The sequence below is a fragment of the Ornithodoros turicata genome, chromosome 3 (genome assembly GCF_037126465.1).
Source record: "Ornithodoros turicata isolate Travis chromosome 3, ASM3712646v1, whole genome shotgun sequence".
Taxonomy (NCBI): domain Eukaryota; kingdom Metazoa; phylum Arthropoda; class Arachnida; order Ixodida; family Argasidae; genus Ornithodoros; species Ornithodoros turicata.
The window spans coordinates 95,280,394-95,294,794 of record NC_088203.1 but is presented as its reverse complement, the minus strand read 5'-3'; the positions used below and the strand labels follow the sequence as shown (position 1 = coordinate 95,294,794).

General features: G+C 47.4%; 1 long non-coding RNA gene and 1 other non-coding gene across 2 annotated transcripts in view; one reads left to right on the top strand and one right to left on the bottom strand.

Annotated features, from left to right (window-relative positions):
- The window catches only part of LOC135388864 (uncharacterized), a 173,133-nt gene that overhangs the window by 45,504 nt on the left and 113,228 nt on the right, over positions 1-14,401 (top strand). The window lies entirely within an intron of this gene.
- Trnaa-ggc (transfer RNA alanine (anticodon GGC)) lies at positions 12,744-12,816 on the bottom strand. The gene has a single exon. It is a non-coding gene; the product is annotated as a tRNA-Ala (tRNA).

The following is a 14,401-nucleotide window of genomic DNA, read 5'->3' as shown; positions in this document are numbered from 1 at the left end:
TGGTTATTTGCACAATTTTTGCACCGTGTCTCGTGGAGGAAGGCATGAAGCAGGGTGATTTATTCATCGGCAATCATTCTTTTCTCCGCCATCTTGAGGACGACGCGAGCGCCTCTATAGGTAGTTGGAGGGGCGAATAGACTGATCAGCTGCTTACAAACCATTGCATCGTTTCACACACGCAGCTCGTTAGAGATATCGGTCGATAGCTCGTAGATATAGTGCAAAGGGGTCCCATCCCGCGACATGCACACCCACTTTTCAAAATACGCAACATTTCACTTTGATACCTCTTCCTTGTTATTCTCGTACAATTCTTCGCACCATCTTCGAAATCACATTCTCAGTCGCCTCCCACGTCTCGGCTCCACTTCTACTCAAACTCTTCGCTCTCGAACGCTGGCAACTTGCCGAGTGGTTGTCATCCCGTCTTTCACCGCTAATGGAATTAGCTCTCACATGAAACCTTTCGTCCCCAAAAGATCCTCGAAATATCGGCCCTCGCATTTTCTTCTTCTTCTTCAAATGTCCTTCTTCTCTTGCGCCGGTCTGAAGCGAACTTTGTAGACTGGGTCAGTCCTCCCCGTCCCGTACGCGTCTTCGTATTTTGCCTCGTTGCTCGAAGCGGCAAGCATATTGAAGGGCGTGCGCCCGCGCGCGCGTACTTCCCAACCTAATGGGGCGTCACAGAACGGGTCTTTTGTCGCTCATACTTTTCGCGGGAGCTTCGCTAGGAGCGTCGTATCTCGCGCTCCATTAATTTTGCTGCTTCCGGCTGTTAGCGCGAGCTTCGTCGTGCTTTTTCTGGGAACTTTGTGCATTGACTCCCTCCCTATACCATAGCGTTCTCTTTCTCTTGTAACTTTTCACGATCAACTGCGTTCGACAGTGCCGTATGCGGTCGTCCTCTTGCGTGTTGCTCGTCGGCGCAATGTTTCTGTTTGCGTATGAGGAGGTCGGGAAAAGAGAGGGGGGCGAAGCAGAAGGAGAAGTTGACGAGTTCATGATGGGGAGAGCTTCTTGTCTCGGTTCTTTTCTGGCTTCTTCTTCGCTGTTTGGCTCTTTGAGATTCCGGTTGGGAATTCTCGATGCTTACAATGTGCGAAAGTTGGCGTGCTTATAATCTTTACGTTCCATTGACGTTCCATAACCTACAGGACGTGGAATATGCGCACGACCGTGGGTGTTGCTATAGTGTTTGCGATATGAGGCTCAACCTGCACTGTTAAAACAGAGGGGGGGTGTCGAGGTAGCTTGCCGTTGTTGGCCACACTCAAGTGGGCATCGTCACGACTATAGCAAAAAAAAAAAAAAAAGGAAGTGGGAGAGGGGAGTTGAGGACTTCAAAGTGATGTAGAGGCAGGATGACCGATACTGATGGGACGGAAGCACACTGTAGGTGAGAGGTGCACTAGAGTGGTCTCTCCGCTAGGCCCGTTTCTTGAAGAAAGCGCACGAGGCCGCGAGTTTTTGAAAGTCGTTCCGCACAGGAACCTTCGGGGAAGAGGACGTCCGCCAGTATACCAGGCCTGGCGTGGGGAAGATGGGTTTCCCGCATAGTATGGTATGCACGGCATTCTGTCAGGATATGCGCAATTGTCTCCGGATGATTACAGTGTCCGCAACTGGAGTCCTCCCTGGAGCCGATCTTGCACAGTTGCGAGTTCGTGAACGCAGATCCTGTGCGTAATGCGTCTGTGCCTGTGCGTCTGTTAAAACAGAACTTTACCACATAGCACGCTCGCAGCCAACCATCATTCCGAATGATATCAGTCTGCGTATTGATTTGTCGAAAATGGGAGGAGGCGCCTATCTGGGACACATTATCTTGTCCCAGATAGGCACCTCCCACCTGTTTTGAACAAATCAGGACACAGAATGATATTATTCGGAATGATGGTTGGCTATGAGCGTGCTATGTGGTGAAGTTCCGTTTTAACAGTGTGGTCTTGCGAAAAACAGGACTTCACCGCGTACACTCTTAGAAATGAACTTCACCGCATAGCACGCTCCTAGCCAACCATCATCTCGAATGATATTTGTTGAAAACGGGAGGCGTACGCCTTTTCTGTGACAATTATGGTCGGCATAAGTGTCACAAAAAAAGGCGTACGCCTCCCGTTTTCATCAAATCAGGCCGCATAGCGATATAATTTGAGATGATAGTTGGCCAGGAGCGTGCTATTCGGTGAAGTTCATTTTTAAGAGTGTAACATCATCAGCACCAATCGTCATTCAGAATGATGTAGCTCCGCTTGATGATTCGTCGGAAATCGGTAGCGCACACCTTTTTGTTGGAATGTCGATATATGTTAATTGCCACAAAAGTGCCATTCAAAAGTATCTCCACAACGTGTCATTCGGTGCAATGATGGGCGCAGAGCGCGTCATTCTGCGAATTTTAGTTTTTTTTAAACACTGTACAGCAGTGTGTTCGTGTCGAATCTCGACACAGACTCGCGCTCGAGCAACATGTCGCCAAATCGATAGGCCAACAATCCAGTACTATGTACTAATAACAGACAGTAGTGGGGTCGCACTACCAATATCCTGCTCCTCACATAAGCTTTTCTAACACTGTGTTTGAAATAGTGCTGCAATTTGACCTGCACTGTTCTGTTTGAACACTTTCAGCCGTACAAGCTGACTTGGGATGGGAGATGAATGTTTGGGGAACATGCAGCAGGGGTGACTGCTCTGAAAGCTGTAGTGACCTTCAACTTTCTTTTCACCTCGACTTTCTCACCGTTGCTGGGGTGTTCTTGTTACAAACGGTGTACGACAGCAATAAGGGATATCAGGATGAAGGGAAACCTTACATTTTGGTTGTTGCTCTTACGGTCTTAGCAGATCATCAGCGGCTCTGCTATCTCAGGCTTTCCTCTTCATGGGTATATCGCGTATAATATACGACTATTGCCACGAGTATCCTATTGCCCTCTCTCCATCTGCCATATCTGCCCCCCCGTTCATAGTGACAGTTGCATCGCGGTGCTGTACTAAATTAAGAGAATATTGCACATTTTCCTCATGGCGCACGTTTTGGGACAGCATGCCTAACCGCGTGCGTTCTGATGTCTTTATTATATATCACATTTTGTCTCCTCCTTATTCGGAAGGCATTCATTTTACGCATGCGCGTGCACCTGACCTTTTAATTAGAACGCAAAAGAAAGAAAATGCCTTTCCACCATGAATGTAAACTTCGAGCCCGTATATCAGCTTTTACCGCCATTACGACAACAATCGGAAGTACGTTGCGAAAATAGCTATGCAAGTCCTTCTTCGAACATTATTGACATGGTGGCCCTTTCGAAAACTTCCATATTAGATACACGGTGCGCCTAGTTAACGCACACTCGCTCAGTTTTATACAGGGAAAACAACAATTATACGTGCAAATACACAAGTTTGCAGGCGACCTAAAGTACGCGTAAACAGTTACTACATCGTTAACGTTAATAGTTGAGAGCGTGCAGAATTCTTATCCTAACGACGTAGCACACGAGTGAAAGATAAAGAAGAAGAAAAAACTTAGTTGATACGCCTGAAGAGCTCTTTTACGGCTTTTGTGATCGTTCTTATTTCTTGTTCCTCGGCATCAGACAGGATTAAAAACAAGCTTTCAGACGACGCCTCAGAAAATATTTGTTGTTATTTACTACAAAATTTCGACTGGGATGTTCTACACTTTCGGATGAAACTTTTTACTCGGTGCTTTCATATTTATCGCATTTGCACTGACAAATGACTTTCGAACGAGAAAAAAAAAAGAAAAAGAAAAAGAGCAGTTGAACATTACGTAAACACTGTCGACAGGACATTGAATACTGGAGTCTGCAGAGGGCGCCACCGACTATTGTTTGAGTGGCGGTTACTTTCACAAGGCGGTCTTTCGCTATTCGTGGAAAACTAACTGCAGTAATCGACGCTAAGTTGCAGTTTTGTCTCCCCAAATGATCTAGGCCCCGTACATTTTCTTCCCGCAGGAGGCATTGGCTTTTGCTGACGCTTGATGAGTGGCGCCACCACGGACACCAGCCCAAATTCGCAATGTGTTATCTGTACCGTGTCGAGGGGATGCAAGGTGAAGGGATAGAAACCTTGAAAGGTGGCAGTCGGGGTCTTGTTCAAGCCGCGGCTGATGGTTTGGATGGAACTCCGGGACCTTCCCACATGTGCGAGTATCAAGTGTGGGCCCCTTCAAGAAATGTCCATGCATCAAACCTGCATGGGCAGAAATTACAATTCCTCCAAGATCGTGGCCGTCAAACGGCCGCGAACCGAAGATCTTTCTATTGTATCCAAGGGCTTCAGTCCAAAGTACAGGGTATGTGCAGAAAAACGTAACCCGCATTTTTACATATAACTCTTTGTCTAAGTGAAAAAAAAAAAAAATCTTGGAAGCCATACTTAACGTAAAAAAATAAACAGAGCGCGAAAACATTTTCAAACATTTTCCATGCCTTAGAATAGGGCAGTCATGACAGTGCATGGTAGTCCATGGCGGTCTCAGGAGAGTTATGTGCAGGCGCCGCTAGGGGCACTACCGATGAGCATCCATGTGGGACATGGAGGTAAGAAACTAAGGAGATGCCCTAAGCGCCTCTCCCAATGCAAGCGGGCGTGCTGTGACCCGCGCATGGCATTGTGGTTAGTTGCCCACACACATGACCCATAAGCGTCACGGCAAGACGTCATAAAACATGGCGTCCTCCATGTCCGCGGCGTATCTTACCTGAATACAGAGACGAGCTGCGGCCGAATAACTTGTTTCCGCTTTCATAACATCTTTGGAGTTAGAAGTTATCACACCCGTTGAAACACAAGATAGATAATCTCAGTGTGATGGAAGCAATGGGTCACTAAATCGCTAGAAGACGTACATACGTCATCGTGACATTGCCTGGCTTCTTTTCTGTTTTGCTCAACTTTTGCTGTGATTTATCACGCGGCAAATGTTGAAACAACCCAGTATTGTGCGAATTGACTCCTCGAAGGTAAGACGTTTGCTGAAGATGAGGTTTGCTAAACTTCCAGGCCTCCGCGTAGACCGCCATAACGCCGAAACATGTGGGGATCACGTGACCGGGCAACTAGATGGGCGTGGTATTGCCAGGAGCGACCGCTATAGAGGGGTCCCACGGCCCTCCGGTCTTATAGCCCTCTCCTTAGTTTCTTACCTCCATGATGTGGGACATCGTTTCGATTTCTGCACCGATAGCTCCCCTAGTGGTACCTGAACACAACTCTCCTGCGTCCGCCATGTTGCCCTATTCTGATGCACGGAGGCAGACGTTTTTGTTGCTCTGTTTATTTTTTAAGCTGCGTATGGCTTCCCGATTTTTCTACAGACTTCGCACGCATAAATGCGCCATCGTGCGGAATGCCACCGGAAGTTCATTAGTTAGGTAGACAACAAGCTAAGTGCCTAAATGCGGGTTACGTTTTTCTGCACACACCCTGTACATCGTTCTTATGTCTACCCGCAAAAACGGAAAGGAAAAATGCATACATTAGGGATGTCACAATTTTTTATCGAAACGGCTGTAAGATCACTTTCGAAGAATATCTGAGAACTCAAGAAAATGAGGTCTGGAGACGTACCAGTGAAGTGTTCATCAGAGGGAGACTGCAGCTACCTACTCAATGCCAGAGAAATGATGGGGACACCAATTGGCAGCCTCCTTGCACAAAACACTAAATACTTGCAGAGGCGTTATATCAGTTTCGGAGCTGAGACGTGCCAACCGAACAGATCTTGGGAAATCAAAAGGAACGAAAGGTCATTGATGTCCGAAAAATAAAAATCCGGAAGAATAATGAGTATATCACCACTAGAAACATAGTGGTCACGTTTGGTCGGCCTACACTCCCAGATAAGCTTAAGATCTGATACTTCTCCGCAGAAGTTAGGTCGTGCATTCCAAATCCTCTACGCTGCTTCAGATGTAATACACCCAGCTGATTACTGCCGTGGTTAACTTTGTTGTGCCTGCTGCGGCCAACCTGGATTCTTGTCGTTGTGTTAACTGTTCAGGGGACCATCCAGCATGCTCTCGATCATGTCCAAAATAGAAGCTTGAAAACGAAATACTACATATCAAGGTGACGCAAACTTTACTCGGAGGCGAGAAGGAAAGCATCTCCGTTCATCTTCGAAAAGTCGTTCGCGGCTGTAATAAAAGAAAAGCAAAAAAATGTCAACACTTTCAACTCAAACTGACATGACAGAATCAGTATCCAATTCACAAGAAAGGCAAACTGACAGTGTTATTCCACCCCCAAAGAGCAGCGCATCTATTCTATACGGTGCTGCCTGCTGCCTCACATTCCTCCATGGAAGGTACTAGGGAGTGGAATGATGAGGACTCAAGCTCTGAACGCTCTTTTGCCAATACGAGCTCACAAACATACAGAAAACAGACGGCTGACTTGTCTGTCGGCAGTTCGCTTCTTGACATCTCCGACAAAAAGTTGGGAGAAGCCCGAAGGAAAACCCCAAGGCAGAAAATAACTGCATCAAAGAAGACACGTTAAGTCATATTCGCGTGTTAGGACACTTTCTGGGCTGCTACTTCCTAGTATATTTGCTTTGTAACACATATATTAAAGGTAAATTACGTAATTCTCTAAATTCTCTGTGTCTGTTTTGCAAGGGATGTACTTGAATGCAGAAGTTGAAAACGTTATCCGTCGTTGCAATATCTTCAGCAAGGATCGTACAGAAACCTCTCGTTTATCAGGTGGTGTGGAACTCCAAAATGCCTTCCTTCTACGCTCTCGGAAAAGCAACGGATAGTAAAAGTAAGAAAACGTTCGATTCTTGACCGCTATTTTACGTGTTATCACCTTACGCTTGGGGCGATGACGGAAAATAAGGGTCAAGCATCGTTCGTTTTCATACTCTTACTTTAAGCGGCAACGGCTGATGGTTACGCCATCAGTCAAATGTTTACTTTGATATTACCGCCTATTGCAGCACTTATACCGCATAGCATGAGTAAACGAAAAACTTCTGTAGCCGTCAACGGTGCAAGGTGCACTCCCTTCGTCCCCCAAAGCCAACGTCGTGCTCCTCTTGCGCTCGCATCGGCTGCAGCGCCAACAAAGAAGGACGGCCTCCGAAGAAGGAACGTTTGTTGCCGCCTCATGCGTTCCATCTGGTTCTGAAATCGGCAATTCCATTAGGGCAATTAGACGAACCGATGCAACAGCTGCACCTATATCTTTGATAATGAAAAACATCATTAGTGAAATTGAAGACAGTGACATATTTAGAGAGAGTAGACGGCAAAGCGACACGCGACAACAGAATGAAGCACAGTGTACGCCAATGTGTGGGTAACTCACCTACAAGACCGTGGTCTGCTGGCGGGTAGCCGCACATCAAACACCAGCCAGGGGGGCATTTAGCATAGGCAAACGCGTCTACAGCCCGCAGGTATCCCGAACAGTTGCAGTTTTGACAGCGTCCTCGCAGCTCACTGACTAAATTCGTTGATGTTGTTTGTGCCATCTCTCCACTGGCGCTTGTACAACCATCACCTGTGCTCTGTATAACAACTAGGGGCATTCACACCGAATAAAACAAGAAATCGGCAGGGCTTACCCACGTGGTCCTGCGAAAAGTCTGCAACACTCACCTCCTGAACGCGCTCTACTTCACGACAGACGCACGTACTTCCCGCCGCTCTTGAAGTCCAGGCTCGCCAGTCTAAACGTAAAACGGCACGACACGACGGAGTCCATTTGATAAACATCGTCGAGCGGCCGCGAGCAGAGTACACACCTGAGGGACCGCAACCGAAAACTTTGGGTTGCTCGAAACGCGGAAGATCCAACCGAGAAAGCCTGCATCACTGTGCACGCACGCGCAGACTTTCTTGTTTTTTTGACAAGGTTCACCAAGAATAAGCGTAAAAGCAGTGACGTCATGAATCCGAGGTTGGTTTATACGTCAAGGGGAAATTCTATGCGTCAATTTCTAAGGGTAAATGCACAAATGACGGTGAAAACAAGTACCACAACGGATACAGTGCGGGGTTTAACGGATACTAGTAAAATACATGATAACGGATAGGGCAGTTGGCGTCGTCGTCGCATATTACGGTTACTAAGAGTAAAACATGGAGTAAGAGTTATTTTAAGAGTTGCTTTTCCGAGAGTGTAGAGGAGTTCCACTTGCTACAGATCTGGAGGTCGTGGCAGTCCAGATTTCCTTCTAAAGGGTCATTACTGCTTGGTAACTTTGACTACCTCCATACGTCACTGTGAAAATGAGGCAGGTGGAAAACCTTCGCAACCAACAACCACAACAACAACCACTCTATTTCGGTACGATGAATGGGGAGTTTCATCGCCAGGGGCGATGCTCTACCTCATTGCTGGTGGTGATGTGGGGAATGAAATAAGGATCACAATATGGATCGAAGTCCTATGGTATCCAGAAAGGTGAAGAGAGCTTTGAGGGCAGAGCGTTGGTGGGCTGTATGTGTCCAGGGACCAAGTAATTTTGTGAGAGAGAGAGGGCGAGAGTCCAGCTTGTTAAGGGATCCGGAGAATACGGTTCGGGAAGGTTGGTATAGTGTGGGCAATGGAGAAGAATGTGCTCTATATCTTCTACCGCAGTGACTGCATTGGACAGGGTCAACTTGCCTCAAGCGGTAACGCCACTGCGCTGTAAAAGCCACATCGAGGCTTATTCGATGAACTAATGCTGCATCTAGACAAGAGGTATGTCGAGGCATACGGAAAGCGAGCGCTGGATCAACTCTGCTCAGCATGGCTGGCGGGAGAATGTCAGCGGTCCTTTGGCGCGAAGCCAGAGGAGTCACGAGGCGTCGGAGGACGAAACGACGATCTCCTCACAGCAGCGCAATACGCTTCCGTCTCCGAGACGAGAGAGCTGCTTCTGCGGCGCTGTCGGCCTGTTCGTTCCCTTCGACACCGCAATGGGCCGGAACCCATTGGAGAACCAGCCTGTGGCCTGCTTCGTAGAGAAGGTTGTAAATCATTAACAGATCCAACACCAACGGTGCGGATGAGCCTCGGATGCCAGAATTTTCAATTGGTTGCAGATGTAGCAGATGTAGCGCAGATGTAGATTCAGTGAGCACGACCCATTCCTGCGGGGTAAAATCAGCGATGTGCTGCAGAAAGAAAAGTATGGCATAGAGTTTCGCAGCTGTGGATGAGGTTTGATGCAAAAGGCGACGTCCTCCCACTATGCCTTCGGACGGGATGACGAATGCCGAGGCGGACTTGGGCCATCGGTGTATGCTGCGGCAGAGGTAGGTACGAAGATGGGTGGCACAGGCAGAGACCAGGGGTCGTGTGGCGGTGTGACGTCCTTAGCTATGAAGCCAGTGAGAACCTGGCGTGTCCTCTGCGCTACGCGATGGAAATCATTTTCAGGACGGTATCGAATTTTCCTGAGGAGTGGGTGACGGGAATGTGCGCACGCAAACGTAGGAAGTGTCGAGCCGTTTCACGGTCACGGAGAACCTCCACCGGGAGTTTACCAGCTTCAGCCAGGACTTGCCGTGCTTCAGCCACTCTTGGAATCCCTGTTGGTAGGGACCCCTGTTGCCAAGACGTATTATAATCATAAAGGAGAGCTTGGAGTGACCGGCCGCCGAGGTTTCGCAGTGCGGCATAAGTGATGTTACCTGGTCCCAGAGATGAGCCCACATTCACAAGTTTCAGAGCCGTCTTTAGCTCGATTAGAGTGAAGTCGCGATCCATAACCTCCGGTGGGTGGGGCCAGTCTTGGTGAATTTCGGCCGTCAAGCTCTGGACAAAACTGCTGTGTACCGCAGTCGTCGAGGCAGTGTCGTTAGTACCTTCGCCGTCATGGCAGAACATCAGCAAGATAATGAGCTAGTGGAATTGCGGTCGTCATCTTCGTTGCGCTTGCAAGACCATTCCGTACCCTGTACTGACGTCCAGCTTCTCTGCGATGTCTCCACAGGTTCTCCTCGACCGTACGTCCCATTCAGCTTCCGTCGTCAAGTTTTCGACGCTCTCCACGGGCTCTCCCACCCTGGCATTCGGACTCAGGGTCAGAAGCTCGTCACCACAAGATTTGTCTGGCCCAAGATGAACACCGACATTCGTACCTGGACCCGGTCGTGCATACACTGTCAGAACAGCAAAGTTCACCGGCATACCATCACCCCTCTGTCCGACATTCCCCTTCCATCCCGTCGTTTTGACCACCTTCACATTGACCTCGTGTGTCCGTTATCACCATCCAACGGGTCCACCTACCTCCTCATGTGCGTGGACAGATTTACACGCTGGCCAGAAGCGATCCCGATAGCCGACATCACTGCGTCCAATGTTGCCCAAGCTCTCATCGCCGGTTGGATTGCCCATTTCGGCGTACCGTCCATCCTTACAACGGATCGCGTTTGAGCGAGTTCGAATCTCGATTCTTTTCCGACCTGATGCAGCTACTTGGCACGACACGGATCCGCACGACAGCTTACCATACTTCAGCCACTGGGTTCGTTGAACGGTTCCATCGCCAGCTGAAGACTTCTCTCCGCACCCACGTTGGACTCCGCACTCGTTGAACAGAAGTTCTTCCTGTGGTTCTCCTTGGCATACGTTCTGTCCTGAAAACTGACCTGCACTGCTCCTCTGTGGAACTGGTTTACGGCACCACACTCTGGTTGCCTGGAAGCTACTGCTGCTGCCTCCAGCGCAGACGTTCCAGACCCCGAGCAGTACGCCCAGAGGCTTCGCGCGACAATGAGCCAGTTTCGACCGACACCACCGCGTGCGCCTGCTTCTGCCAAAGTCTTCGTCAGCCAGGTCCTGACAACTTGCACTTGCACGCACGTCTACGTCCGTCGTGATGCCACCCGTAGGCCACTTGACCCACGCTATGATGGGCCTTTCAAGGTTCTCTACCGCACCGCCAAGACTTTACTGCGGTCCTGATCAGCGGTCGTCGTGAAGTCATTTCCATAGACAGGCCGAAGCTGGCCTACAATGCTGACTACCCTGCTTCTGCAGTACAACCACTGACATCGTCATTGCCCCCTGCGTCTCCTACCCGAACCTCAACTCTCGCCGGCACTAGGAAGGGAACACGGCAACGTCGTTTGCACTGTTCTCACCACCTAGTCTCCTCCGCTCCCGCTTGACGTCCTGATTCGGACTTCGTCTGTCTAGACGGGGGAGCCATCTGTAGCTACGCCGACGACAGTTGTAGTGTGGCTCACGTGCATGAGAGTCTCGCGCAGTCTATCTGCATTACGGCCAGAGTTGAAAATAGACCGAAAGCCGGTAAGCATCTGATTACGGTCAGAATAAACCTTATCCAACCCACGGACCGGATGTATATCATTACTACTATCATAGAGGTCTTTGTTGGGAACCAGCATTGCCCGTCGGTGTTCTCTTACCTAGAAAAGGCCAACGACACTGCATGACGATACGGAATTCTATGGGATCTGTACTCTTTCGGTATCGTGATCCGTCTTTTGCGATGCATTACATATTTTCGTCACGGGAGAATATTCATGGTTCAGTTACAGTTTGGTATCATATTGTCACGCCCATTTATTCAGGATAATGGTGTGCCTTCTGAAGGATCCGTATTGAGTGTCACACCGTATTGTCAGACCGGAACACAATTTTCTCGGGCTCATTTTTGACAAGGAGCTTACTTTCTCACCTCAGATTAATGACTTAAAACAGAGAAGGTCTCTACACAGGTCTCCTACACCTTCTTAAAAGCAGAAGGTCTCTACACCTTCTGAAGATATACTGTCACACAGGTCTTCGGGTGCTGACCGAGAAACACTATATCGAGTACATATATGTCTCAGCAATTGGCTCGAAGCTAGATTATTGGAGTATTGTCTACAGCTCAGCACGTCAGTCTGTTCTCAGAATTCTACACCCCATTCATCACCAGGGACTTGGACTGGATACTGGACGCATACCGGACTTCACCTGTCAAAGCCTCTATGTGCAGTGCAATGAGTGCTCATTGGAAAGACGAAGGTTCTACCTTAGTGCGTCGTATACGCTAAGAATTAGAAGCTACCTACATCACCCAGCTCTTCAGTGTACGAAAGAGAGCCGTTTCAAACTGCATTTCGTTAACACCTTATGAAAATGAAATTTGCCAGTCTATTGACATCATTTGGTCATTCCTTGGCTTCTTTGGCTTTTCTTTTGACTTTGATTTCCTATAGACAATTGTCCAAATAATGTCTATATACAGGCTTTGACCTCTCTTTTTCCTGAATGTCCCATGTCATCATCACTTCTTCATTTATTGTTGTTGTTGTTCCTGAATGTCTAAAGAGGTCACACCAAAGGAAGTCTATTGACTGCCTTTGGACTTCCTTTTCCTTTATTTCCAAAGGACAACAGTAAACAGGCAGCCCAAAGAAAGGACAAAAAAAGGTGTTGTGAAAATTTACTTTGCCATTGTATAAAGATCTTGTGAACATTCTTTAGCTTCTTTGGCTTTTCATTGGAAGAGCTGCTACCCTCATAACAACACCGCTTATTTGGCAAAGCATGTCTGGCTGCAACTTTTACTCGCAAACAGTGAAACCCTAATTTTGGCGCATATCGAGTACGACAAACACATGTATCAAGCTATACTTTACGTCGTGCAACTTCATGAGGAATTTTCAGAAGTCTGCGAACAACAAGAAAGATTGATTTGCGAAAGCACCCTCCTATGATGAAAGATGAAAGTCACTGAAAAGGTTAGCCAGCTGTAGGGATCGAACCTACATCTTCTGGATTGCCGGTCCAGGGCTCTACCAATTGAGCTAAGCTAACACGCCTCTCCAGTGACTTTCGGGGTGCGTCATCTGCGCATGCCGCACCATCTGCGTCATGCGCAGATGTCAGCGTCTGCGTCTGCGCATGTCTGCGTCATGCGCAGATGATAATTGTCACAGAAAAGGCGTACGCCCCCCCGTTTTCAACAAATCAGTGCAGATAACGATATCATTCGCGATGATGGTTGGCTAGGAGCGTGCTATGCGGTGAAGTTCATTTTTAAGAGTGTAGTCATGTAGGCATTAAAGGGAACAAGGAGGCTGATCGTGGAACGACAAATGCATTAATGCATGATGCAACACCGTTTGAAATCCCCTCCCAAGTCGATACTGAAAAGAACAGTAAACATAAAATGGCAGGAATCTTGGGATCAACAAACCTCTGACAAGCTGCTTCCTGTTAAGCCTGCACTCTTAACAATGAGCTTCACCGCGTAGCACACTCCTAGCCCACCATAATCTCGGATGATATCGTTACCTGCCCTGATTTGTTGTAAACGTGAGGTGTACGCCTTTTTGCGACAATTATGAACAGAAAGAAGAGAACAAAAAAGAACCGAGAAACTGTTTGTTTAGCAGGCATTTTCAGTGGGTACTTGGTGCCGAATGAAGCGGAGGTACTTTTTTTATTACTATTCCATTTCTGATACTTATTTCCAGCATATTTCCAGCTAAGATTTCGCGTATCATAATATTTTAACCACCAATCAGAGGTCAGCAGATGACGAACGCAAGCCTATGATCGAATTTAATGAGTCTCCCTTTCCCTTACGTCGCTTGTTCAATGAATGCTATTGGCGATCTTTATCACAACACGACCAAGACTGTGTCACTAATGGGATTGTTTTAATGAGATCAACTAGCTTTAATAGTCAGATTAAGTATTCAAATAAAATGGGCAGAGTCGATAGAATCGTGAGAATATATATAAATATCATAATATTGAGCTACTGCAATTTTATTATATAACATGATTGTATTTGTTCTGAAGGTAGTTTCTTTTCAGGATGGCAATCCAGAAGATGTGGGTTCGAGTCCTACAGCTAGCTAACCTTTTCAGTGAATAAGTCCTTTCTTCTGTGTTTCAGCCTCAGAACATCAATTTCCACGCTTTTCAGTGACTTCCTTCTTTCATAGTTTCTTGTATTACTGTTTTGTTATTTTTTATCGCTTCTATCCTCGTGCTCATTGACTTTGCTGCAGCTCTCATAGGGTTGTAAATGACGAGGTTGATATCGTATTTTCAGTTGTCTAAATGGCATTTTGGCAGCTTGCGCGAAGAGCCTCGCAGACTTCTTCGATTCAAAACTGAAACAGTTCACGAAGCCACTAAGTCTTAACTTGCTTTTATCACAACCCATATTCAGACTTTTTTTTGTCACAGTCAAACTTCTAAGTCTCACTATTAGGTGTAAATTGCACGCTGCGATTTGAAGTGAAATCGTAGGTATTCTTAAGACGTTGCGAACTGTTCTTTGCTCCTTGAGAGCGCGTTTCTCTAATTGGTCGTTTAGGTAATTGAACCTAGTGCCCTCTTGATGCAACGTCCGTGAACTTGATGCCCTTTCACTGGAAGAAACTCT